Source organism: Coturnix japonica, chromosome 16 (genome assembly GCF_054131305.1).
Source record: "Coturnix japonica strain WE chromosome 16, WE-NBRP24, whole genome shotgun sequence".
Classification (NCBI taxonomy): domain Eukaryota; kingdom Metazoa; phylum Chordata; class Aves; order Galliformes; family Phasianidae; genus Coturnix; species Coturnix japonica.
In genome coordinates this window covers 8,406,095-8,431,893 of record NC_140678.1, presented here as the reverse complement: position 1 = coordinate 8,431,893, position 25,799 = coordinate 8,406,095, and the positions used below count along the sequence as shown (strand labels likewise).

General features: G+C 41.5%; 1 protein-coding gene across 5 annotated transcripts in view; it reads left to right on the top strand.

Moving 5' to 3' along the window:
• The window catches only part of LOC146758237 (receptor-type tyrosine-protein phosphatase T-like), a 264,795-nt gene that overhangs the window by 12,018 nt on the left and 226,978 nt on the right, over nucleotides 1-25,799 (top strand). For 4 of the 5 annotated variants that reach the window (XM_085517409.1, XM_085517410.1, XM_085517407.1 and 1 more), the window contains one exon: nucleotides 22,705-22,815. The gene's annotated coding sequence lies outside the window, so the exon portion shown is untranslated. Of the gene's footprint in view, nucleotides 1-6,991; nucleotides 7,010-22,704; nucleotides 22,816-25,799 lie in introns of those variants that run through there. The other variant, XM_085517408.1, reaches the window with a different exon arrangement.

Below are 25,799 nucleotides of genomic sequence, written 5' to 3'. Positions count from 1 at the left end.
CTCTGAGCCTCCTGGCAGCCCACTGTGAGCTGACACAAAGGAAGACCCACAGATCAAAAGAAACCAGCACAGAGACAAGGGGAAAGCATTACAGGAAAGCAAAGTGCTGCAGTGAAGTTCTCTTAGCATCTTTTTCCATCTCTGTTTTTGTTACTGGGCGATTTCCTTTTCATTCCCAGTGTGATAGAAACTTTATCATCCCAGTAACATTAATTTGCTAGATCCACCCCTCTCTGAAAGACTCCTGACAAGAGGACTGCATGGCAAACTCCTGTGCTCTCTGCCTCCCCATCGAGTTTCTCAAATATTCTGATGTTGTCTCAGAAGTGCCTTTCTTCTGCTGTTTTTGTTTCTCAGCATGAACTTTATGGTCCCCAGAGGTAGATTCAGAGCTTAAAGGTAAGTGAAATGCAGTGTCACTGGGTGTGCTTCAGGCTCTTCCGCATGAAACGCAGAAACAACAATCTCTTCACCTCCTTCCAAGCATAACTAAAGCCCTATTTTCAGTAGAACAAACTCATGCAAAAATTCCATAAGGTTCTTAATAGAGCCAGCTGAGTTTGCTGCTCACCCTTTCAATCCGTGGGCATTTGACAATTGTGAGATGATGTTATTTTAGCGAGTATCTGACAAAGCATCTGGTAAATTTTGCCCCCCTATTTTTCAGGAAACCAGATTTCAAGGTAAGGTGATCTTAGAGGTTGCCTATTGCAGCCGTGCTTGACATTTTGGCTGCAGGCAAGACATGCAAGTGCACGGCTGTGCTGTGCCAAAAAGGTATTTCTCTTTTGTTCTTGGTGTGAAGTCTCATCTAACTCAAGTACAGGTGAAGAGGTTACCCAGTGTTAACAACAGTGGGCTTTCTCCGTGCCTGCTTGCAGGTATAGGTTCTACTAACAAACCATGGGAGACTCACATGTGGTAAGAAAAGCAACCTCCAATGAGCTTGCATAGTTTCTCTGTTCCTTACTATCCCGTTTTTTTCATGCACTTTTCATTACAGCTCCTTTTTTTGTACTTCACTGATCCCTCATTCTTTTTAGAAAGACTTTTTTTTTTTAAATAGCTTTTAAAAATACAGCTTTCTTATAAGATGGGCTCCTCAGGCAGCACGCCTCCCTCGAGACAACAAAGTAGGCATCTCACACAGAGCCCTGAGAGGCTGTGGATGTCCTGCCCATCAGTTCACTGTTTGCTTTCCCATCACCCTGCTGAGGATTCTGCTACTTCAGTGATGCTACAGCAGCAAATAGACTTCGTCTGTTTTAGGCCTTCGCAAGGCAAAGGGTGACAGCTCCCAGCTGTCTGCACAGGGCTGCAGGAGGAGGCTCTTCATATGAGCAAGTGCTGCCCATGGATCAGCTGGTGCAGAAACATTGCTTCCACAGGTCCATGAGCTCTCTGTGCTGGCCAGTGTCTGTGTGGGCTGAGGAAAGGGGCCCAGGGGAGAGAGGCTGTAAGGTGGTTCAGTACCAGAATAGGAAGGGACATCAGGGAGCATCATTTTGGCTGCACCTGGGGGCTCCTGTGTGGGCTGGTATAGGGCTGATACCACTTCACCACATGAAGGGGCTAGGCTGAGAGCCCCCACAGCAGATGTCTCTCCTTACATACACATTACAAGTTGCTGTAGATCCAGGAATGAGTTCCTAGTGCAATGTGTATGGTCTGGGAAGGAAGGTATCTGAGAGGTGGAAATGTAATCCTCCAGCAAGAGTGGAGGTAAAACATCAGTGTACCAAAGGGGTTTTGTACATCCCCATATATGCTGAAGCAATATTTAATTTGTGCTCTCACGAATGCACAGAGCTCATCAAAGCTGTAAATGCAATAAGCTTTTGTAAACTGACTCACAAGAAAGGAGGAAAACTGGGGACCTGGGAACTGCTCTGGAGACTCGGCATATCATCTCGATAAACTGCCATTAGCATCAGTGCATCAGAGAGCCTAGAGCAGGGTCCTGTTGGCAGTGTTTCTCTATTGGCTATGGGATATCTAAGAGCTACAGCTAACTGATTCATTGCTGTACCTCAGTGTATCTAGCATCTCCAGCATTAGCAGTATGTCTGCTAAAAGGCGTCTTGGAACAATCTGAAATACAATAAGTGCTGTTGTACAGAAAGCTGTTTTTGTGTCTGCAGTCCAGGCAAAACGGGTAAACACCTATACTGTCACAATGGGGTCATGTTGTTCCCTCAATAAAAAATAGGGTTTTCGCAGCATAGGTTGCTAAAATTTGCTAGTCACAGCATATTTGAAAAAGAGCCTCCAATTTCCCTGTTAGCTAGTGCTCTTTCTCTGCCATAAACAGTAATGCTCGATCAAACATCTTGATGCTGTTATAATGAGCTGTACCTAATACCTTAACGAAAACATCTGTGTAGGCTAAAAGGGAGAACAGACTTTCTGGCTCTCAGCAGATTTAGAGCTCTGTATCTGATGCAGTCCAGCCAGATAGTCTCTGTTCATATCTTTCCCTGTTGGCTTTCTTCTTTTCCTACATCTGCTCAAGTAGCACTGGGTGTCCACGACCAGTCACAAGTCACCAACCTATACAGATGTTCTGCTTAGGGCTGTGCCACCTGTGGAGAGGAAATCCAGCAGTGATGGGAGTTAGTGGTTTCTTTGCAAGCCCACCCCATGTGCCATGTCGTCCTGTTTTCCCCTTCAGTAGACCTTTGATTTCTCTTTTTTGCAGGCTGCTTTCAATATTCTGTTTCTCCAGATACTGGTGCCCTTCTCTTGCATTCTCTGTGTACCCCCATGCATGTAGTACCTCATGTAGTAGCACGTAATACCTCATTCATAAAATTTCCCAGGCACGCTTCTAGACCCAGATAGCAAGGGCATTTGTTAACTGAGACAGGATTTCAACCTGTGTGATGCAGTATCTGTGGAGTTGACAGAGCCTGCGGAAAGCTGACAAGAGATGATTTCATTCAACTGTGAAGCCTTGAACCATGAAGATCGCAGCGCTGCTCATCCTTTCAGAGCACTGTCATCATTTGATAGATTAATCAGGGTTACTTAGCAGGGATGCTTACCTGGCAAGGCAATTCCTTAGCTTTTGTACCCCTTGAGTAAAAAACTCAAGAGCAATGAGCAGCTGCATCTGGCTCCAGCAGCACTATTAAACTCCAATACCAATGGGGTATTCAGTGAAGGGTATGAGGGCTCCATGTCTTACAGTTGATTTTTTTCTCCCTTGAAGATACCTCTGTATTTTGTCTTCGGTGAGGTGAAAATTTCACTGTAACCCGCATTGTTGCATCTGATAATATTTACAGAGCTTTCTGCCTTAGTAGCCTTGAAGAAATTCCTGTCTCTGGTTTATATTTGCTATGAGCAGACCAGTGCACGTTACCATTGTTGTTTAAAGGATATTTGTGCTTCAAGACCTTTTGTGTAGCATCTCTTTCCAGCTTTGGAGTCAGACTTTCTGCTCCTCCCCTGCAGGTCTTCATGCTTCCTAAAGCGTGCCCGTGGGCACAAGATGAAGCACACACGTACCAGTGTCCTGAAGCTCAAATGCTTTCTGTCCTCAGGAAAGATCCTGAAAAGCCTTTTCCTAAGTGAAGCTCTGGCCCTTGTTTGGGTTGGCTATGAGCTGGCAGAGACAAGATCCTTAATGCTACCTGCATGCATGCTTAGATTGGATTTTATGGCTTGTGAGCCTTCCTGCAGCCCTCTGTGTGGCAGCCTGACATTTAGGCTTCTTTCTTCTTCCATCTTAAAGAGGGGTCAAAAGCAAGTTAGCTTTCTGCCTTCTTTCTTATCTGATCTGGTCTTTGTACCATGATCTGAGCTTTTGTCACCTGCGTGGACAGCTTATATTAACACTGATTTTAGTTTCCAGTCTTTGATCTGCTCTCTTCTAGCTATTAATCGTCTTATCTTGTTCATCAGTAAGACTGCTTTTCCCCTGAGGGGAGATATTCTCTTCCTCTGCCCCGTTTTCCTTTATATTACTGCTACAGCATGTTTGCAGTGCCTGAACTTGGCTCTGCATTGTATTTTCTCTAACTTCTTGCTTACAGATGCAGATTATCAAATAACATTCCATCTGCAAATGGACTCTTAAATTAAGCTTCATAGTATCTGAATATCACCACGCTGCAATCACATCAAGACTGAAGGGAGAAACACGTTTTGCAGAATGGCAGTGTTGTATTTCAGATTGGAGTCAGCCTCTTGTGAAAGCAGCCAACACTTTTGCTCCAACTGGAGCATACTGATGCTTCTCTTCTGTGACTCACTTGAGGCTGCAAATCTAGCTCAGTAACATCTTATTCTTGGTAACAGTGATCTTCAGAATCCCTCCAGTTTTGGAAGGCTTGTATCACATTTTTTTTTCCCAAGGACTGAGCCATAGGTGGGCTATGGCTTCTAGGCTGCAGACCTTGTGTATGTTTTTATAAACCTAAAGGAAAGAACTAATATCTTTCCTAAACAACTTAGTACAAGCTGTGCTACGTTACTTGAATACCCTTTCCAATTAACATCTTCTGTGTACAATTCTTGAACGGCCACTAATTTGTGTTTGCTCCATTTTAGTGTAGCACTGTTTAAGACATCAGTTTATTCATTTAATTATTTTAGCCACAGCAGTGGCACTCCCAAATATACTTTTGTTCCACTGTCCAGGTAGCTTGTCAATGTGCATATTGTTAATGCTTTTGTTTTCTTCTTTGCTTTCCCTTCTTTTTTTTCCCTCCTGCAGTTCTGCTGCAGTCAGCCCTAGAAATATCTTGAAGCATAGATTTCTTCTCTGTGCTAATTCTTTAAATGCCAAAAAGTCTTCCTGCTTCCATATGGAGGCTTTTAAGCTTTTTCTTATGCAGAAAACAAACATTTTCTGACAGCTGCAGAGGAATTCAGCCTGCTCTGGCATTTCAATACAGACACCTTTTTGCTTGCTAGATAACCACTTTGGGATGAGAGGTAGTCTTAAAAGTAGAATTTTATCGAGTATTTCCTTCCTTTCTCATAACAAAATTCAAAGCCTTTGGTCTACAAATACATATGACTTGTACCTGCCTCACTGCTTCTGAGTGTTAGCAGCAGGGTGCAATGAAGCCCTGTTTTCCTGAGTTACAGAAGGTCTTCTCCACCTGCACAGAGGCTTTTTCACCTCCCGCTAGTGCTGTGCAGTGGGAATCAGGGCTCATTTGGAGCAAGTGTAGATGACCTCTGGGTGCTCACAATGCAATGAAAATACAGTAACCCCAAATACAGAGCTTGCTGTACCTAACACATTTACTTTGCAGATCCCTTTGTTCAGATTCCTGTTGCACAGAGTGATATGCTTTATCCTGCATAAAGATGGGTCACGCTGCTCCTGGGAGTGCAGGCTGTACAACTTTCCACTCTCTTCTGAGAGCATCGTGCCTGACAAGTCTCTCTTCGATCTCGCTAGACCCTCAGTAGCTTCCAGATATCCAGACAAGAATAAATGCCAGGATGTTCTTTCATTCTTCATTGTCAGAAAGGATTGCAAGATCATTTTTTCTACAGACTGACTGAACTTGCTCTATCTATCCAAGCCTTTTCCATCTTCATATTAAATTACTTCCTCATATTTCTACATCGGGCTATGATGAGTACAGCATATGGGAAAGTTAATAATGAAAAAGCAAAGAAGTTAAAAGTAAATCTGGAGTTTTAAATTTATTCACGTTAAAAAGCCAAGTGCTACTTTAAAAATTATTTCCTATGTTTTCACAGTGTTATTTCAAAAAATATCTCCACTAAGAAAGCTAAAAATCAAATGTGAGTTGAAACTTTTTTAGCTTCATATGATGTTAATGAAGAATCTGGGCAAAACAACAAACTCTGAACCCAGATTGCAAAGTCTGTACAACCAAAGGAAACAAGGGGGGGTACCTACTGGGGGTGATGGCTGACAGGCAAACCGAGAAGAACGTGAACCCCAAGTACTTCAGCCAATAGGAAAAGGGGGAAGGGCTCACTACTGTTGGGGTATAATGATAAAATAGAGGCTGTGTCCCTCGGTACTTTGAGACATTCCACAGGGGAATGCCCCAGTGAATTCAAAATGAGAGAGCTGAAGATTCGCCTCTGTCTCTTTTTGGGATGATTGAATAAGCCTGCTGGAGCAGAAATTTTCCAAACAACTGGTTCAATGGTTCACCCACAGGTCTTAGGAGAATGGGAGGAAACTGGGGAGAGGCTTATGCATTTCTTTCTGCCTTTCTCTTGCCTGTGACACAGAGGTAGTACTGCAGCATGCAGAAAGGCTGCTCTGCTGAAGAGTGCTGAGCACACTGCCAGCTGCAAAAAATGTCATAGTGTGAGATTTAAACAAGAAAAAACAAATTAGTTCTCCTCACCCTATCTTGGAATTTTGAGGTGTCTGTGGGACTATTTTCTAAGGGCTGGAGGGCTGGAGGTTTGTGTTCTCTTCTCTCCTTTTGCTTTTTAAAAGATAGCTAAATTTCCTGTGGGATTATGTGGCTTAAAAAGCCGTAAGAGAGGGAAGTCTGAATCCTCGGGAGCAGTCATTGCCCTGCACAATGCAGAATGTGCAGGCAGGTGGGTAGGAAGGCTGTTAGTGTACAAAGATTTGTCTTCGTGCATTTTCATCCTGTGAGGACTGTTCAAAAGCTGCTCTTGTTTAAGGCAATTGCAGAGATTATCATTGATGAAGAGTTATTTACCAGTTCCTAGGTGCCATACATTCACTGTGCTGGCAATCCGGGCTCTCCAACAGCCTCCCCAAGGGCGGGCCTACAGCTGGTAAGGACATGCTTAGAGGCGGCATTTTTTCTGACTACTAACTTGAAAAAGTGGGCCAACTACTCCTTGGTGTGAGCAAAGGAGGGACATCAGAGAGTGAGGGTGGCTGCAAGACCCCTCCCAGTGCAACGCTGGCCCCTCTGCCCCAACAGCTGTGTGAGGCCTCACCTGTGGCCTTTACCCACCCCTGCCTAGGCCCTGTTTCAGCCCTTCTGAGGTCTGCACCAAAGGATAGCTGCTACAGATCATGCAGGTATGTGTATGTATGCTGTTTTGGTGGGTACCTAGCTCTGTTTAACACAAGTTTGGTTGGCAAAAGATGTCTGGGTGCCTCCTCTCTCCTGCTCCACCATGCAAGACTTGCGCTATGCAGGACACATGGCTGGAACTTGCCTGCTTGATGTGCTAAAGCTATCCAAGTCTCTGTTGTGTCAGCTTTATAAGTCAAGAGGAGCTCCACCTGAGGCTTTCTTTTCCTTTCTCTGGCCAAGATATCTCAGCCCTGGAGCTGCCAGCTGGGGTGTGGGTGGTAGCCGGTGTGCAGGACTCCACCAGAGCTCGCTGCTTGCTTTTCCCAATGTTAGCAGGGAGAGCTGAAGAGTTTGAAAGGAAAGAGGATAACTTCCTCAGTTGGAAACTAGGGGTGTTGGTAACTCTGGGAGTCCTTTCTAGCCTTGTATTTCCCATCCCCTTCCCCTGTGGGAAACCTGAAGGAGCAGAAGTAATCTACTTCCCGCTGCTTAGCTGTATTTATTTTCCACTGCCTGCCTCTCGGCCTGCAGCACCACTAATGTTCCCAAAGCACCTGAAGTCATTTATTTTCTACCTCTGCCTATGGCAGTGGTATTGCACCCTAGAAGGTTTTTCTTGAAACCTTCTGGGCTTTGTTGGGTGCGCTCTAGGCATGTGAGAAAATAAATGGGCATAGAAGCAGTATGTGTTAAATCCACAGCGGGTGTCTAGACTGCCAAGGCTTGTATATGTTTTCACTTCTAATAAGTGTACATAGATATATTACTAAGTATCTAGTAGACAAACATACTCTAGATGCTGGAAACTTGCTGCTCCTATGGTCCTCACAGGAGCAGTTTGAACAGCATCACCTTCCCTTTATAAACACTGTAACATTTCTCTAAGAACTTAGATTACTTTTGATGCTCTCCATTTAATTAGGAAAATCTCTGCTTGTTTTACAAGCTTTTCTGGGTCATCCAAAGCCCTGTGTGAGAAAAGATGCTTGGATGTTGCTGGGGTTGTGCGGGTCTCCCTGCTCTGAACTGAGCTATGCATGCATAGACCAAGGTTCAGCATTTTGGTTAAGAGGAAAGGAGCCAGTCAGCTGCTTTTTCAAAGAATGATGAGGTTTAGAGTGATTAAATGTTTACAAGCTTCTAAGGTAACAAGGCTTCAATTCTTCTGTGATTATAAATGGCTGAGAGTCAAAATGGGACTATTTATTTCCATGAGTGACTGCGTAGGAAGTGCCTAGTTCATGCTGTGAATAACTTGTGTTTTTCCTCTTCTTCATTCCCTCGGCTTCTGATGGTCTCTTGCAGACGAACTTAGACACATTTCTATTAGCTGTCCCCAGCTGGTGTCACTGGCATCTCCTAGATCTACACCAGCAGTTTTTTGGCCTCAGTCATTAAAAAATACATGAGTAAAAATACAAGTCACTGGCTCCAAGGTGGACATAGTGAGCTAGGCTGCTTTCCCCAGTATCTAGCCAGTCTGCATCTAATGGTGAGCCTGCAACCAATAAAGTCCTGAGGAAGGCACATAAGATGTAAAGCCTTCCCCCTCTTATTTCCCTTGGACTGTTTTTCCCATCTTTCCTCATGTGTTTTGCTAGCAGAAGCACCTGTTGTTTGTCAGACAGCTACTTAAGACTTAGGCTGGAACAGGCACATGATACAGTCAAAACTTTTGTAATTTGAACTCCTATGTAACTTTCCTACTTACCACAGGGGAGATAAATCCTCTTACCCACCTGTCAGGTAGGCCCAACAGAGCAGCTGGAAAGAAGAAAACAAGCTGTGCATGACCATCCAATCCCTGCTGACCATTGCGGGTGTTGCTGGGAGCATGCTTTGCTTTCTCCTGTGTAGAAGATATTACCTGGAGCTTTACCTCTGGGGTCTTCCTAGGCACTCTGGTGCTGAAAAGTCCATTCTGCTCAGCAAAGTCATCAGAGGTGAAAAAAGCAGTTTGAGCAATTGATAGAGCTTAAAGTTACAGATGAAAAGGGAACTTCTCATCAAAGGCTTCAACTTTTTCTATAATGTTGCTGCCCCCAGGCTTGCTCTGCTGATGACTCTCTGTTGGCCTGTGCTCCTTGGGGTCATAGGAAAACTGCTTTGTCTGTTGAAGATGGGGGTGGAGGAGGAGAAAATAATAAGTTGGTCTTTCTTTTTTCTTATTTTTTTCCTCTCTGGAATTGAAAAACATGCAGTTTTAGAAGACATTATGTCAGTCTGTTCCTGCTACGGAGCAAGATTAGTGTTGTATACAAATGGAGATGTTAGGAGAAAAATGTAATGCAAAACAATGTCTTGTTCCCATGCAAGCTAGAGTGGCTGCATAATAAATACAAGGCATCCAGTCTGTGTTTAACATACTTTTTTGAAGCCATGAAAAAACCTTCAGTAAAAGTCTCCTAAAAAGCTATGAAATGAAAAAGTAGCAGCTGATTCTTACAAATGTTTCTTCCTGGAGGTTTATGTTTATCTTCAGTATTTTTGTTTAGGATTGTTTGACCCTCACACAGCCCTGTGCAGAGGGCATATATAAAATCAGAACAGCTCCATTTTGAAACACGTGGGGTGGCTTCTGAGCTCACTGGCTCTGCTGTAACTAACACTGCAGCACCTCTCTATCTCTCTCTTAAAACTGAGACATCAAAAATGTTTTCTCCAGCCTCCTCCTCCTGGCCACACTTCACCAACATGTACCTTGCAGAAGATGAGGGATAGCAATCCATGAACTTTACAGCTTCAGTGCTGGGGTTGTTCCTGGGCCAGCTGCTCCTCTGGGTCCTGCTGATGGTCAAGGTATGCATCTCTGGAAAAAGCTGGCTTCTGAAGCAAGAGGTATAGCATTGAGACCTATTTGAGATCAGTTCAAGTGCACTGATGAGCTGCAAAGCAATAAGGCATCTAGTAGGAACACGTAAGGTGGTATTTCAGCACTTGCCAAGGAAGGGCATTTATCTGCTATTAAGTCAGCACCCATCAGGATAACAACTAATTGAAACCAAAGGGACCGCTCACAGCGTAATATACCAGGCAACGTGAATAATGATAATACTATTTGGCCCTCAGTTAGTCATCTACAGTTTCCTTCTAGAGCTAGAGAGCTCTGGCTGTATCTCCTGCTGCTGCACGTGGGCTCTGTGTGGATTAATTTGTGCCTCTGAAGAGGGGTGACTGCTGCTCATGTCTGCAGGTGTTTGGCCCAATCTTACCCCTTCCATTTAAGAACTGAAAAATCAGTTATTTTTTTCTTCCTCCTTTACCACAAACTATCTGGGGTCTCTCAAGTGTCTCAAATAAATCTTTCTGATTTCTCTTTGTGCCTGCTAAATTATGGCATCTTTACTGCAGGATAACAAGCCTGGCTGCCTCCCAGCTGGTTTCTTTGCTGGTTGCCCAGCTGTTAGCCTGACCAGAAAGGTGACATGGATGTCTGTCACAACGCAGGGTTTGCCTTTTCTTTCACATTACTTATGTTGCTGTAAGTATACTTGATGAGGTTCAAACACATGAAGTCTGTGGGAATGAAAATTCCTTGTTATTGCCCATTAACATCTATGCAGGGAGACTGGTACTCAACAGTACCAGTGGATGGGGATTTTTTTTCTTACTGCTGGGCTTGTTTCTTTTTGTAATATATCTTCCTGGAAACTGATTTTGGTTCTCCCGTTGCTGTCTGTGAACTTTAACAAGTAGACAGACTACTGTGATGGCTGCTGCTGCTGAATAATATTGGATGAGCAGACAGGGTTAGTGCTAAGTTTTGGAACACACTCAGCATGTGCCCCTTGAAGTCTGGATTCTTTCCTGGGACTTGAGGTCCTTCTGTGGACTGCTGCTGTGGCATTGCCTCTGCTCATTAGATTTGATACTTCTGTAAGTATAGAAAGGTGGCTTACTGTTAATAAGCTTCTCTGTTAATCTCAAGCGTGTCCCCTTACTCTGTAAAAGCTCCTTGCAAACATAGACTCCGAATCTCATCTTGGCTGTGCTTCTTCATTTCTGTTTGTGCCATGCATTGCAGTAACGTATCATTTTCTGAATCCTGCCAGGAAGAATGTCTGCTATTCTTCATAGTCTTCTTTATAAGATGGCTTCTGTAGTGTTAGTCCTTGCCTGCTCTGGGAAACAAATACTTTGCTGACAGTGTTTTTCACTGATACATCTTGCTGTACTATTTTTGAAAGCTGGTCTCGTCTTTGCACTTGGGCAATTCTCCCTTTAGAAAATGTGACAATGAAACCCATGTGGCACCTTTTGTTTTCGCCATAGCTGCTGATGAGTCATTGGTAGGAGACGCTCTCAATGAATTTTAAGTTTGCGCAGCACCAAATGAAAGTACTTATTTGGACACTTCCAGTCGATGTTGTGCTCAAGCACAATAGCAGCAATTAACTTGAATGTGATTATTGTGAGGTCTGGTTTTGATCCCACCAAAGATGTCCTCAAACACATCCTGCACTGTGAGCTACCAGATCTGAGGGTGGGAGGGCAAAGCACAAGGATGTGTATTTTGGCCACTTCTGAAAACAGAAGCATCTGGATGTAGATTCTGTCTAAAGGTCTCACCCTGCAAAAATGTCAGCCATCATAGTACCAGATTAGATCTTCACTTAGCTCCAGTATGTTTATCAAACTGCAAGGTTTTGCTTCCCCCATTCCCCTGCTTCTGCAGTCTAAAGCTGCTGAGGAGTTTCATAAGAATATGTAGCTGTAGTTCCTGTAAATGGGTGAGAAAAATGAACTGCCAACAGTCGTATACTTTATCAATTAGCAGACTGGAGCTGGAAAAAAGAATTATGCCCACCTGTCCTCAACAGTTTCCTGTTTACTGGATTTATTGAGCCCATTCATCTTGACTGAAACATACATCTGGATATGCAGGACTGCTGCTTAATATGTGTGAAGCGGGGGATTTAAAAATCAATCATATTGAGGAGCAACTATTTTCAGTCCTTCACTCTTTCACATTTCTGCCTTTTCACTGTGTTCTCCAAGCTGTGAAAGCTTTTAATTTCAGTGTGTTTGACTGACACCCCAGAGGATGTGACTCATGAGTTAAGGGATGGACAGGAAGTGTTCAGTGGTTTCTCAGTAGGGATACATCTGTCCTGAGGCAATTCTCCTTTTTAAGTGGCAGGGGGCTTTAGTGGGAAGAAAGAAGGTTTTGACCAGGAATTATAAAGGGTATCTAGTAGAGGCTTCTAAGAAAAATGCTCACATAAATTCTTCTAATTCTGTGCTAACAGGGACTTGTCAGTGAGCATCCAAAGGTAAAGTTTGGCCAAGTTTGATCAGCACAGAGAGCAGAAAAGGATGTGGCAGCCCAGAGTGCCTTCTTTCCCCAAGTTTCTCTGGTTGGAAGAGCCACTTCTCTGGTCTTGACAAGAGGTCTAGAAAGAAAAAGACAGATTCTGCCTACACTAGAAATAAAGCTATGCAATATGCCTACGTTCTGACACAGAGCTCCATGGGCAGTTTTCTGTGGGCAATTTCTTATTCTTTCCTTGCTTCCTTATGCTGTTCTCTTTGTCATGGTGTCAAGATGTCCTGTGGATTTTATGACTTGAATTAGCTCATGCTAAGTAATTTACCTGAATGTTAACTATATAATAACACAGGGGAGGTTCAGGTTGGATATCAGGAAAAGGCTTCAGCCATGGGGAGGCTGGGCACTGGAACAGGCTCCCCAGCTCAGTGGTCATGGCTCCAGACTGCCAGAGTCTTAAAAAGGTCTATTGGTCAGTTTAATCCTACAGCCTAAGCTGACTAGAACAAGATATGTTGCAACTATAATGAGTCTATTTATTTCAGTGTATTCTTATTTATTTATCTTTCTGTTCCATGGGTTCAAACTCAGCTATAGCCCTAATCTATTTTATATATGGTTTTCCCTGGCTTCAAAGTTTTGGTTCAGACCCCTAGGAAAGTGCAGAGAGTTTCTCCAGACAGAAATCCGTTCAGCTTTCTGATGTGTCATGGAAAGACTTTTTTTGGGTGCTCATATGTGGAGCCAGTGAAGCGTTTTGAAGCGTCCCTCACCTGCAGACCACTCTTCTGACTGCTTTGTGAGGGAGACGCTGGGTAAGGGATCTGTGAAAAGTAAAGCAGCTTGAAGCTTTTCTTGTGATCTTGCCAAGCGGGATAAATGGCTTCCCCATTTAAACAGGTCAGCCTCTAGGAGGTTTCTTTTCCAATTGGCTGCTGTGTTAGGGCACTCTGGGAAGACATTCTGTGATGTCTCGGAAAAGTTCAGAAAATGCATATAATGTTTCTCAGTGTTAAATTCTTTCATTACCATTGAAGGAACTTCTGGGATTTTGCTTTTTTATTAAAGAAGACTACAGGTGTGTAGGAATCAAACTTCATAAGCTTATGAACTTGAAGCAAATGAACGCATTTCCTCCAGTTTCCTATGGCTCTAATCTCAATAGGCTTTGATAATATAAGAACAGGGAAAGGACAGCTTGTGGTGATGGACAGTTTAATCTCACCTGCCTGCTGTGAAATACACTGGTCGATCTAGAGAACTGCAAAGTATAAATTGCCTTTTTAATACTGATAAACAATAAAGGGGTAAACAAAAACTTAAGGAAATATTACATCCTAATTGTAGTTATCTGCTGGGATCAACAAATCTGGTTCATCCCACAGCTTCTGCTGTTTATTGAGTCTCTCAGCCCCACAGTAATTATTTCCTTAGCCCTTAGTTTGTTTGTGCTGTAACAATGGCTTGAGGATGAGAAATTCTGTCCATGTTTATTATGCAACCAAAGCAGCTGACCAGCTAAGTATCTGTCTGATTTTTTTTTATCAAGGAGTTTGTTAGCAAACTTATAATCTAAATGATGCCCTGATGTAATGTAAAGAAAGGGAGGTGATGGATAATCCTCTACCCCTCTCCATCCCATTCCTTACAAGTCAATAAGCTGCATTCTGTGCTACTTCAGGCTGTTTGCATGGAAAAGAGGTAAAGAGGGAATAGACTGAAATTATGTAACTTGTTTAATCGTAGAATTATAGGGCTGGCAGCAATGCTTCAAGTCTCCCTCACACCCAGCCTTTACTTGTGCCCTCGGAAGAAGCAGGATCCTTTCAGAAACTCCGAGCTGAGTCTCGCCTCTCTATCACAAGGCAGAGATGGATCTTACCAGATTTTCAGGCTGATCTGATGAAAGAGAGATGGAAAAATGCTACATCCTGTCAGTTTACAATCAGGCAGCCTCCAGGTGCCACAGCTTGGGAGTACAAACACCATGAAGAGCATCTGTTTGAGAAGATCTAACGCAGGGAAAGAGAATGAAATTGAGACTGGGCAGAATATCAGAGCAATGTTTCACAGCAGTGAGGACTACTGAGTATGACTGGGAAAACAGCAGAAATGATCTTAAGAGTGGGGTGATAACTATGAACCAACCCATGCACACTGCCCTGTAAAGGAGGAGGAGCTTGTTATCTGCCTGGTGGGGAAACTGTACATCAATTGGTTGTTTGCAGTCTAATGAAGGATCCAAGTGTGCTGCCCAAAGGTGGACATTTTCACTGATTTATGCCAGAGGAAGACTCCTGGTAGCACTTCAGCTCAGTCTGATTTCAGTGTGTTGCACTCATGTCTTATTCTAGTGAATTAGGCCAGAGTAGAGTCCTTTGTTAACATAGGGTGGTCAATTGTATTTTGCCTGTAAAGCTTTATTTTTTATGCCTTTTTCTCCTTTTGCTTCAGGATCCCAAGTCCCGAAGCATTTAGAAGAGCAGGCTCAGTTAGAAGCACTGTAAGGGCGGTGGAGATGTGTGGCTGCTTACAACTGTCATGGACAGATGTCATGGGAGCTCAGCATTTTGAACAAGAGACAGGCAGAGCTGTGCTGTCATGTCTAAGGAATATGATCCCCGTAACAGGAATGATATCTGCTATCCTGTAGGGCATCATGTTGATGGGTGATGTTAGCCTCTGAACTGCTTTTCATGACACTTGAGTGGGTCACTGGTAGCTCCCCAAAGAATTAACTGCTGTGGTGAGGTGGGAAAAGATGTCTGACCTTGGATAGCTGGCCTTTGTGCCTCAAGCACAGCAGCTGGTGTCCTCCCTCTGCAATTGTTTTGTGGGAGTCTGGGAGGGCAGGCAGGCAGGCATGGAGACATCCCTTTCACAGAGCAGAAAGGGGCTTGTCTGGCTGTGCTTGTATGCTTGAAACGTGGAATGAACTTAAATATCCCCTTTAACTTTCTTAGAAGAAATCCCATTTGCATGTTACACCATTATTAGCAGAGGCAATGGGACAAACACTGGTATCCTGTTAATTATGGGCATGCTAATGATATATACTTCTGCAGTCAAATAGCTCTGTAATTCTATTTCCTGTCTTAATTTTGTGCTTTGCTGTTTGAAATGTTAATGAAGCCAGAATTCTCAATAGTCATCCTCTGAATATATCGGCTTTTTTATTTTTTATTTTTTTATTTTTAATTTTGTTTCAGAACAATTTAAATGAGGTTTTGTTCTTAATGTTGCTAACAATGTTAACTTTTCTGTTTAATTAATGAAGGTGTAGGAATATGCCTTGGCCCTGGTCAGCGAGCTAAATGAGAACAGCTCTGTGTTCTTCTCTAAACCATTCCCTGCCATTTTCAGCCCTGATATGTGTCCTGTTGCCTTGTTTCCCCCAGCAGGCCCTGCCTCTTTCTCTTCAAAGATGACATGGAAGAATAGTTAAAGGAAAAAAGAAAAAACAAGAACAAAAAAAAAAACAACAGAAAAGTGCAAATTTAGCAGAACTGAGCATTGCATTTTCCACGAGGCCATTTATCATCCTCAGAAAGTTTAGGTTCTTCACAAATAATAAAGCAAAGAACTGGTAATTGCAGTTTTCGGCTAATTGGCAGAACTGTGTCATGCAAAAAGGAGAATTTCTACACTGCCTTTGCTGACGATACTTGAAGGTTGTTTTAAACTTTCTACTAAATTAAGTGATCGTCCCTTGTCCGGGTTCAATGTTAATCCAACAGGTGGGGTTTTCATTTGTTTTTAATACTCTTAGATGACGGGGAAGTGGCAAGTGTAAGAGGTTGTTTCCACCAACTCGATTTGTGTGATAAAGCTCTCCAGGTCTGTTGTATGCACCTTCATATTGTAAGCTAGGTTCTGCTTTCTTTTTCACTGGAAAGCAAATGGAAGCTCTGGGTTATTTGGTGCTTTTGTACATGACCATACAGCTTTTTGGTGCCTTAAATACCTCTCATGCAGCCAAAGCTTCTCAGTGGTTAGAAAATGCAGGAGCCGTTTGTCTGGCTTTTTTCAGTCTGAACTGCTGACAGTTTCCAGCTCTAGGAAGCTCTCACCTGGCTCCCAGTGTTTAAGTCTCTGATACAGTGGGGCTGAAAAGGAACTGGCCAGGGGGAGGATATGCAGGTATTTGTTTCTAATGAATTAATCGAAACTGGATCAGAAGGGAGTGGTGGAATTTTTAGCTAGCTAATCTATCAGCTGTACTTGCATGTACCTACAAATCTGTGCATGAGAGGCAAGCCAAGAGCTTCTGCAGTAAACTTGCTATTTTTCACATATTTAGATAGCGTGATCATCCTGCATGTGGAGGGCAAATGTGTGAGTGGAATTTTACCTGCTTCTAATATAATCAACAGAGAGTTTGCTTACTTCTCTCATACACCGTGAAGGTGAGTTTGGTCTACCTCTTACATTTCTCACTTTACAACTGAGATTGTCAGTGTCTTTTAGCTTCACAGCCTAGGGCTGGATAGTTCCTCAAATATTATTTTACAGCAAGTGTTTCCACCTACAGCGCTGAATTTGCATGTTAGAGCACTTCAAGGGCAGCTTCCCAGCCTACAGACCCTGCTGTTCAGGTAGATAGAGGACAGTTAATCAAGTGTCTGAATGGAGTTCAGCAAGACTGTATATTTGGCATTATATAAGAAATCAGTTTTGAGAGAAGATTGATGTTTTCAGCAGATTTTGGTATTTTATGATATTTACAAAGCCCAGAGAAGTGCAGAGGGAGAAAAATATGACTAACTTTTCTTGAGTACTCCAAATAGTTAAATTGAAGTGAAGCTCTTTGTTGTTCCCCAGCAAAACAAAAACAAAAGTCTCTTTTGTTTTGTGTGGTAATTATGGATTTTCATGAGCACTCCTTGGTAATCAGGTTTAATGACACCAAACCCAAATCACATTGTAGTCATTTTCCAAGGCTGTGTTGGAGACATGCCACATTAACCCAAAAGAACAAAGCTTTCGACGACAAGAAGAGTAAAAAGACAAAGGGAAGCAGCAAAGAAGTAAGATTTTTCTTACCTGTGACTGTACCCTTTGCACAATGTGATGCTGCACTTGAGGAATAAGCACTGATAAAAATATTGGAGAAATAATGTTGTCCTTGGATATCTTGGGAATCTAAGGGATAAACTTGTGTAAGGATTTACTCTTAATTTTATCTTCTTTACTATCATGTCTATTTGATTAAGCTAATAAAAAAAACCGTGCTGCAGGTTGCATTATGTTATTTTAATATGCTCTTTTTCTTCTTGCTTGCTAAGCCTGACTTAGCTCAGTTGTCGAGTGCCAAGGGTTATGGGTTAGACTGTTCTGTGAGCTCATGAGCTGCAGAAAAAGGTTGGGGCTTGGTGGGTTGGAGGAACTTTCTATAGGAAACTAATGGGGGAATCTCATGTCTGCTGTGATGAGTAATGCTTTAGCAGATGCGCATGAAATGATGGAAATAGATCAACTGTACCACCACATTGAGCACTGAAAATAATTTTGGAAAGCCTGTCTATCCAGGCTATCCAAATAAAAACTTGATAGGAATTTCATTGCTGAGCTGAGGAGGGGATGTGGTCAAGAAGTAGGTAACTTAAAATTCATACAGGGAGCATGCTTTAACATAAATGCATGTTTTGAGTTCTGGTAAGATATGAAGTGTGCACACTGGCACACTTGTATCCATTTTTCTATTATGTCATATGCACTTATTAGTGAAAACCTCCATGTAATTTTTAATATGTGCTGAGTGAGTAAGAGAACTCTCAGTGTGAATTTTCCTGCACTATAACTTTTGCTTTCTGGCTTCCACAAAGCACCGTAAGGACTTCATCTGTAATTAGTGAGTTGTTCGCATTGCTGTAAAGTGGTAACCTGCTGTAGCTATTGTCTTCTTGGCTGTACACAACTTTCAAAAATATGGTCTAGGATGTCATTATTCTTTTCTTTGTGGTTCAGAAAAGGAATCCATTTTCTTTGATAAAAGACCCATTGATCTTTGTGATCTATAAATCATTCTTTCAAAAGAAGCCCTTTGAAATATCAATTCAAGGTATTCTCACAGAATATAACTTTATAGCTTTTTCTAGTGATGGAAGATAATCCTTGCGCCTATCAAAAAGGAAAATCCATACTATTTTTCATTGAATTTTGTGACTTTAGTTGAAGCTTTCTGAAGGCCCAACATTACCATCTCTAGCCTTGTATACCATATGAAGTCAAAGCCTTTGTGTCAAAACAGCATTTCCTTACCTCCAGCAGAGCTTGAGATAATTGAATTAAAAACAGGACTGTACGAAACAGCACTCCTTGCAGCACTGCAAAGGCTTAGCACCTTTCATGAGGAACACTTGTGCTGTGTGTGATTTCTTCCTATTTCTATTTTTATTTTATTTTATTTTATTTTATTTTATTTTATTTTATTTTATTTTATTTTATTTTATTTTATTTTATTTTATTGTCTTTTAAGGAACTGGTTTTCCATTACTGTAAACTGCTTTAGGAGCCCTGATAAACTCTCTCCATAGGATGCGTTTCTTAGATGCCAGCTTGAAAGTGTCTTACATGCAGTGGAAATACCTGATCTTGCATAAACCTGTCCTGGACAAATCTGCCTCTACCAAGGCTACAGGCCAGGGTCTGCTAAGACTGTCGTATTTGGTGAAACAACTGGAGGGGAGGTGGTGAGTGAGTGGTGTCATCATGCTCTCACACCAGCTGTCAGTCCTGTAGCTATCAAGTTTTTTGGCATAAGGGTGCATTCATGTTTCTCCTTATGCAATAAAGGACTGAGACTTTTCTTTGTATAATCTGAAAACCATGGCCACATCTTCAAGGAAAGAACAATGTACGATAACAATGCTGGCTCTATTGCTAGTGGAGGCTAGAGAGCGGGCCTGGGGTGGCTGCCTTTCAGTGCTATAAGTAATGAGCAGTCCTTAAGTGAACAGTTTAGAATTCCTCAGAGACGTTCAGAAACCTGCTGCACAAACCAAGGAATAAACGCAATGCAGCTCTTTTACATAAATAATCCTTTCTGCTTCTAATCTTCTGATTTATTCCCGTGGTGGCATATTGTTTGCGGTGTTTATCTCAAGGGATTGCTATTGATCTCTATTGAAGTGCTGAGGAAATGCATTTATCTGCATGAACCTGTGTCACTGTAGAGGCGCTCTGTGTCTGAGTGTACAGTTCTCCTCTTCGTGGTGATCACGCCTTATCTTTATTTCTCTTTTCCCTCCTCAGTTTATCTTTTGGGTGGCTGGCGCAGAGCAGTGGAATGCTTGGTGTGGTTTGTGAAACTGATTTAGGAAGTCAGCAGTGCTTCTAGTCCAGATCTTACCTCTTCAGTCTGTGACCTGACTGTGGATATAATGTGATTTGGTTTGGTTTTTTTTTAATAACTTTCTCACAGAGACATCTATACTTCAAGCATGTTCAGTGAAATTGGGGCACTCAGTAGAGGAGGGGAGAAGATGGTAGTGAGGAAATACTACCCAAACTGCATCCTTATTGAAGCTAAATAGGGTATTCCCAAAGGTTGAGAAAAGGACCAAGATCTGAAAGTAGCTGGAGTGCCATGCAGAAGGGGGAGGATTTTGTAGCAAATGTGTCCCTCTGTCTGTATTCTCCTCTGAGAATGTGAGGTCTGAAGGATTCTTCAAAGAGCAGAGCCTTCATCACAGGGTTGTCTCGTCTAAAACTGCAGAATAGAGTGAGAAACCTCTTAGGTCTGGTCCTCAAATGAGAAGATTAAAGAGAAAACCACACTTCTATTTTTGTTCATTTGTCCTTCAACATTAGAAACAAGGCAAATGTTAGATTTCTGTTAATTTTTTTTTTTCCTGTTATTTTTTTTTTTAACCTGGCTTGTATTATAGGAAATGTCAAGGTAACTGACCAAAGCTTTGGTATCATTCCTATGGGTTTTCCTGCCCCTTGAAAAAGGCAACTGAGCAGTTTTTGTGAGACCTAACATCCTGAAGATCCAGATCCAGAGCAATCAGATATGTCTTTGCCCCATTGCACAGGCTGTCACAGCAGCTGGCTTCAGGGCCTTAGGCAAAAAAATCTCCTTGGTCTTCAGCAGGATGCTGTGGAAGGAGTCTGAACTCAGATGAGTTCCTTAAAATCACCCGTAGAGTTCTCCTTCACATTTCTGTAAGGAGTTCAGATGCCATTTCACTGTCTTCCTTGGGATAAGTCAGCTTTGCTGTGGAAATCAGTGAGGCAGGCCATATCCTTGCTAGTTGTTCTGCAGAACCAACCTGCTTGTTCCTGTTGGCTGGGTGAATGGGATTTTGGAAAGATGCTTTATGTCTTTGAAGTATTTTTCTGGTTAAATATTGTTAATCATCAGAACTATTCAGTTCTTAAGGTAATTTGTGGGTTTCTTTTTTTCTTTCTTTTTTATTTTTTATTTTCTTTAAATCCATTAAAGGCATGAAGTGGAAAAAATTCTTTGGTTCAAGATTATTCAATGTAATTAGAACAGTGTCACTCATCTTAGTAAAATCCTCTATAAAAGTGTTTTGTTTTTTTTCCCACTCTCGTTAAAACTTAAATCCATGATACATAGGAAAAGATACAAGTTATTGTTCATTTACTCTGTACCTCGCCATATAATATATTCCTAGAAATAGGAGGCTCTTGGTTTTAGTTTTATAAGTTGAATGCAGCTACTGCTACTATAGGTTGCTGCATGTATGGGAGGCCTGGAAGTGCTTTCTGCTGGTATCGGATTAACTACCTCTGTAATGTATGAAATCCTCATGTAAAGGATGGCTGTGCAAGAAGTGTGGCTGGGATGTGAAATATGGATTCACTGGACACCATTAGGCAAGGCAAGCTGCAACGCTATTATCTGCTTGTAGATTGTCTTTAATACCGGAATACATGTTGAGCATCCTTCTGGCCATCAACCAGATGCTGATTGTGACTTGTTGATTTCTCAATTCCAGCTTCAGCCATGACATTCCAGGCTATGAGGAATAAGTTACTCTTACTACCAGTGCTCGGGATGATAAAGAAACTGTTATTGTTTTTCTTCTTCTCTGCTTTTGTCTTTAATTTGATTGCATAAAACCTTATTTTTCATTTTCTATTTTGTTCCTGTAGATCTCATGGTTCAGTGGAAAAGAAATCATGGGATGCTGCTTCCTTCTGCAAGCTCATCACTTTAAATTTTGATCATTCGAGTTAGTATTATTTCAAGGACTGTTCATTAATTAGGATTTGGATTGCCAAATGTGACATTGTGCCTTGTGTAATCATGTATCAACATATCAATGACTGTGCTGTTCAGCAAACTCTAATAGCCATTTTGGGCAGATAAAAATTACAATAGAAATTAAAAGCAGATTTAAGTAGTTTTATGCTTATGCTTTATGCTTATGGCTGCATATATCTAAATTTTCCAAGTGTTTCATTTGATTATTCTGGACTCATCTATTATTATTGAAAGATTTTTTCCCCCCTTTTCTATGCTTCTCATGACTTTTTTTTTTTTTTTTTTAAGTATCACAATTTGTTCCTCTCTCTGTGTGATGAAGAGACCTCCTCCTAGTTTTCTTCACAAAAGTTTGGCTTGCTCTCCACTTGAATCCTAGGAATGAATTTCATTTGTAGCCTGAAGATCCATAATCATTCTTTGTCTACATAGCTCACACCCTGTCAGAGGCTGCTGTTTCTTACAAATTGCTGAATACCTGCAGTGTTTTGCCTTCTTTCTGTTTGTAATGATTGTGTAACAGCTTCCACCATTCCCTAAGTGCTATTACTGTAGTCTGTTCTCAGTTTGCTGTGCTCAGTCTTGCACTTCAACAAGCCTTTGATATTTCCAGTTGTCCCATGTGAAGTCTCCAACAGGCCTGATTTTACCTACCAAATACCCATTTTCCTTGGCTTTGTGAGTTACCACTCATCTGACAGTCTCTTAGATGGAACTCTATCCCTGTTCCTTAGTGAGGTTGGTGCACCTGGCTGGATTGCCAAAGAAGTTTAAAATGAAACTATTATTTGGAGACATTTCTCCCGCTGTGCCATAAACTGAGGTTTCCCGTGAGCCCATGAGAGGTTATTAACAACAGGCAGTCATGGAAAAGTCTGTTTTGCAGGACACAAATAAGTTCTATGAAATATAGTCCAGTACATTATTATTACTGTGGAGCAAAGGAATCAGGTTTTATTTGTATGATCTGGAAGCTTTGGTTTTTGGCTGGATAGAATGACTGGAAGATACTGGGAGAAGCTAAATACCAGTAATAAACACTCTTCTTTAGTGCTTCGAGCTTGTATTATATTTTTCTGTATGTTTGTCTGTTTGATATGATTGTCATAACTCAAATCCATTTGTTCTTAGGTGTTTAGGAACTGCTGTGAGCAGCTACAAGTATCATCCATTTATTTGCTCTCCTACAGGAAGATGTGTAAGAATACGAAGTTGCCTGAAAGAGACCTTTCCTGAAGTACTGATTTTGGTTCTCACTCTACAATGTGACAAAGCCACCTTCCTAAGACCTTCATCTACAGGTAATATAACATCAGCTGAGTCCATGGTGCTGCTGTTAGATGCAGCCAAATTGAAAATGTATCATAACTAACAATGCACATTGTACATCAGCATACTGAATACATGCATATGACACAGTCTGTAGCTTGGGATCTCTGGATTCCACAGGTTGGAGTATTGGGCACCATCACAGGTTGTTTACTCACCTGTATGTAATGTATGCTCACTATTTAGCAAATATGATAAATCTGGTATCAAGTTCAATGATATGGTTGGTTGAGGGAATCAGGCTCAAAGAAGAAGAAATGGTATCAAAACCAGCTGTAATTCTGAAGTGCTTTTGGGGTCCTACAGTTGATAGTTTCTGAAGTGCCCAAGCAGCAGGTTGTTTTTGTTTACTTTAAAGCTTGTTGCCTTCTGATTATTTTCTTTCTCTGGTCACTTTTTCTTAAAGGGAAATAATCTGAGTACCAGGTTTACCCACTGTATTTGTTTGTGCGTAGCTTCTTTGCCTTGTTCATGTTTTTGCTTGAGGGGAATGTTGTCTTTGGACTGACTAGGTACTTAGATATTTCTCCTATGTTAGACAAAATATTGTATCCTTTACAGGGTGGGGAGTGCTACCATTTAAGACGATGGAACCAGTCTGTTCCAAAACTGTTTTATATGCATTAGGATCAAGTTAAAGAAGTTTTTTTTTCTGTTGCTATGACCAAACTGTTTCGGTAGCTTTGGAGCATTTGCATCCTCATCTTTGTATATTGTCATTCTGAAGTCAGTGTTTCTACTGCAACACTGGAGCTTTTACAGATTTTGTATTGAGAAACTCTTCCTCAGTCTGGGAACGTATTTCTTGTACAGTCCAAATTATATTCACAAATAACTTGCCTTTGTGCGAGCCCCTACCACCTCCGTGCCTCAGCATGCACCGTACTTTTACAGGATGAATACATTAAAATGCTTAGGCATTCACGGCTGACATTTGTTCTGTTTAATTGAAATAATTTCATCACCTTCTAAACTAAGCTTTTATGACACATCAAAACTTTGGAACATTCTCTTTTCAATTATTTATAAGCCTTACAATATATTTCTAAATTTCTAGTTTAGTTGTCTCAAATCATGTTTTTATGTTTTCTCATAACAGCCTGCTCTTCATCTTAAGAATGCTGTCTAACCTCTAGCTTTCTAGAAAATGTGTCTCCTATGAGCTGTAGGATGAATACACAACACAATCCACTCCATTAAAATGCACACACCATAACAATGCTAAGCTTTTGATGCAGGAGTGCTTTCAAGAAACCCGTGTTTCTTTGTGCTATAACATGTCCATTGCTGAAAGTGGTCTAGTACCTAGAGCTGCCTAAATGAAGATTGTGTTGTAGCTCGACTATATTACAATGACAGTAAATGAAGGACATATCTTGTATTCACTTACCGTGTTTTTTTTTCCAATTTACTGAAATCATGGAAGTATTTATGGTTAGGTTACCTTAACTGAATGGTATATAAGCCCACTATATGGTGGTACATCTATTCTAAGAGTCTGTAATTGAATAAAGTAGGAAAACAGGGTAAGAGTTTATTGACAGAAGAGTGGTTCTGTGTTCACAGACTTCTGCACCATCTTGTCTTATTAACTGAAATGTTGTTTCCCTAGCATATAGCTGTTCTATGGTTGTCTTAATCATTTTGCTCTGTAGCCTCTAACAGCACCCTCAATGTGCTATTAGCAGCAGGGTCGTTCTGTAAATGAATAAGACAAAATATCTGTTTTTTTTCCTTTTTACGGTGAAATTTCTCTGCCTACACAAGTTCTGTGTCCCTGGGAGCTGCAAGGAGTCAATCTTTGGTTCAGGTTGGGAGGAGTTTTATTTCTTTTTTTTTCTTCCTCCTTTTTAAATGTAGTTCAGCCAGCCACTTGGAAGGTGAAGATAAGATAGCACTGAGGTTGTCTGCAGACTCAAGTCACGAGGACTTGTAGGCTTCTCTCTCTGCTCACAATATAGTGTTGCAGCGGGCACTTCTTGGGATCCATGATGAAGGTGTATATTTGATTCTAGTTTCAGTGCTTTTCTCTTGGTTCCTGAAGCTGTGTTCTTGCTAAGCAGGAAGGTGTTTTTGTAGTGTTAGAATTAGCAATCAGTGTTGGAACTAATACCTTTGCTGTGAGCTGGGCAAGAGCGCTTCAGAAATAGCGCGTGGTTGTCATTAAATGCAGTGAAATGTGGCAGTGTCTTCTAAAAAAATTAACTTCCAGGATTTCCTGTGGAGCTGACTATTTTCTTGATCTTCATGTAAGTGCTCAGAATTAGTGCTCATAAAAAGATTTTAGTACTAATCCTCCTGTAGGTTCCTTTGAAATACAGTGTTAACTTTTTTTTTCTTTACTCCCGTAAAAGTTCTTAATGTGCCTCCTACGTTTCTTTCAGTGAACACACAGCCTCTGATTTATTAATGCACAACGTGTCCCAGAAATCAGTTTAACTGATTCCCATCCATCATTCAGCACCATTTCTTCTATTATGTTGCAGAGCGGGTGTCTTTGAAGCCCTATTTTGTATACACTGGGTGATAGTTCCGTCTAACTTTTCTGAAAAAGAGATAGAACTCACCAGTTTTATTATTTATGATTGAAGGGTGCATTAGTAAGAGCAGAGCCAGAAACCTACTTTCCATAAAAATGTTGAATACTGTTTTTCAGAAGCTGCCTTTCATTTACGCTTCTTAAGTTTTAGGAAATAAATTTAATGATCAAGAGAGGACTGACAACACCAGTTCAAACAATGTTTAAGGCCAGGTCTGTGTACAAAAGCAAGGTCTGCAATCATACATTGTGCATTACGAATTAATCTAAACCGGAAATGTTATTTCTTGAAGGCCTGGAGCAAAGACGATATTTATTCCAGGCAAGTACCTTCTGTTCTGCCATGTTGTGTCTGTCCATTGCTCTTAGCTGCCTGTCATCTCTGCTGAATGCAAAATACACTGATTGTCACTTCTG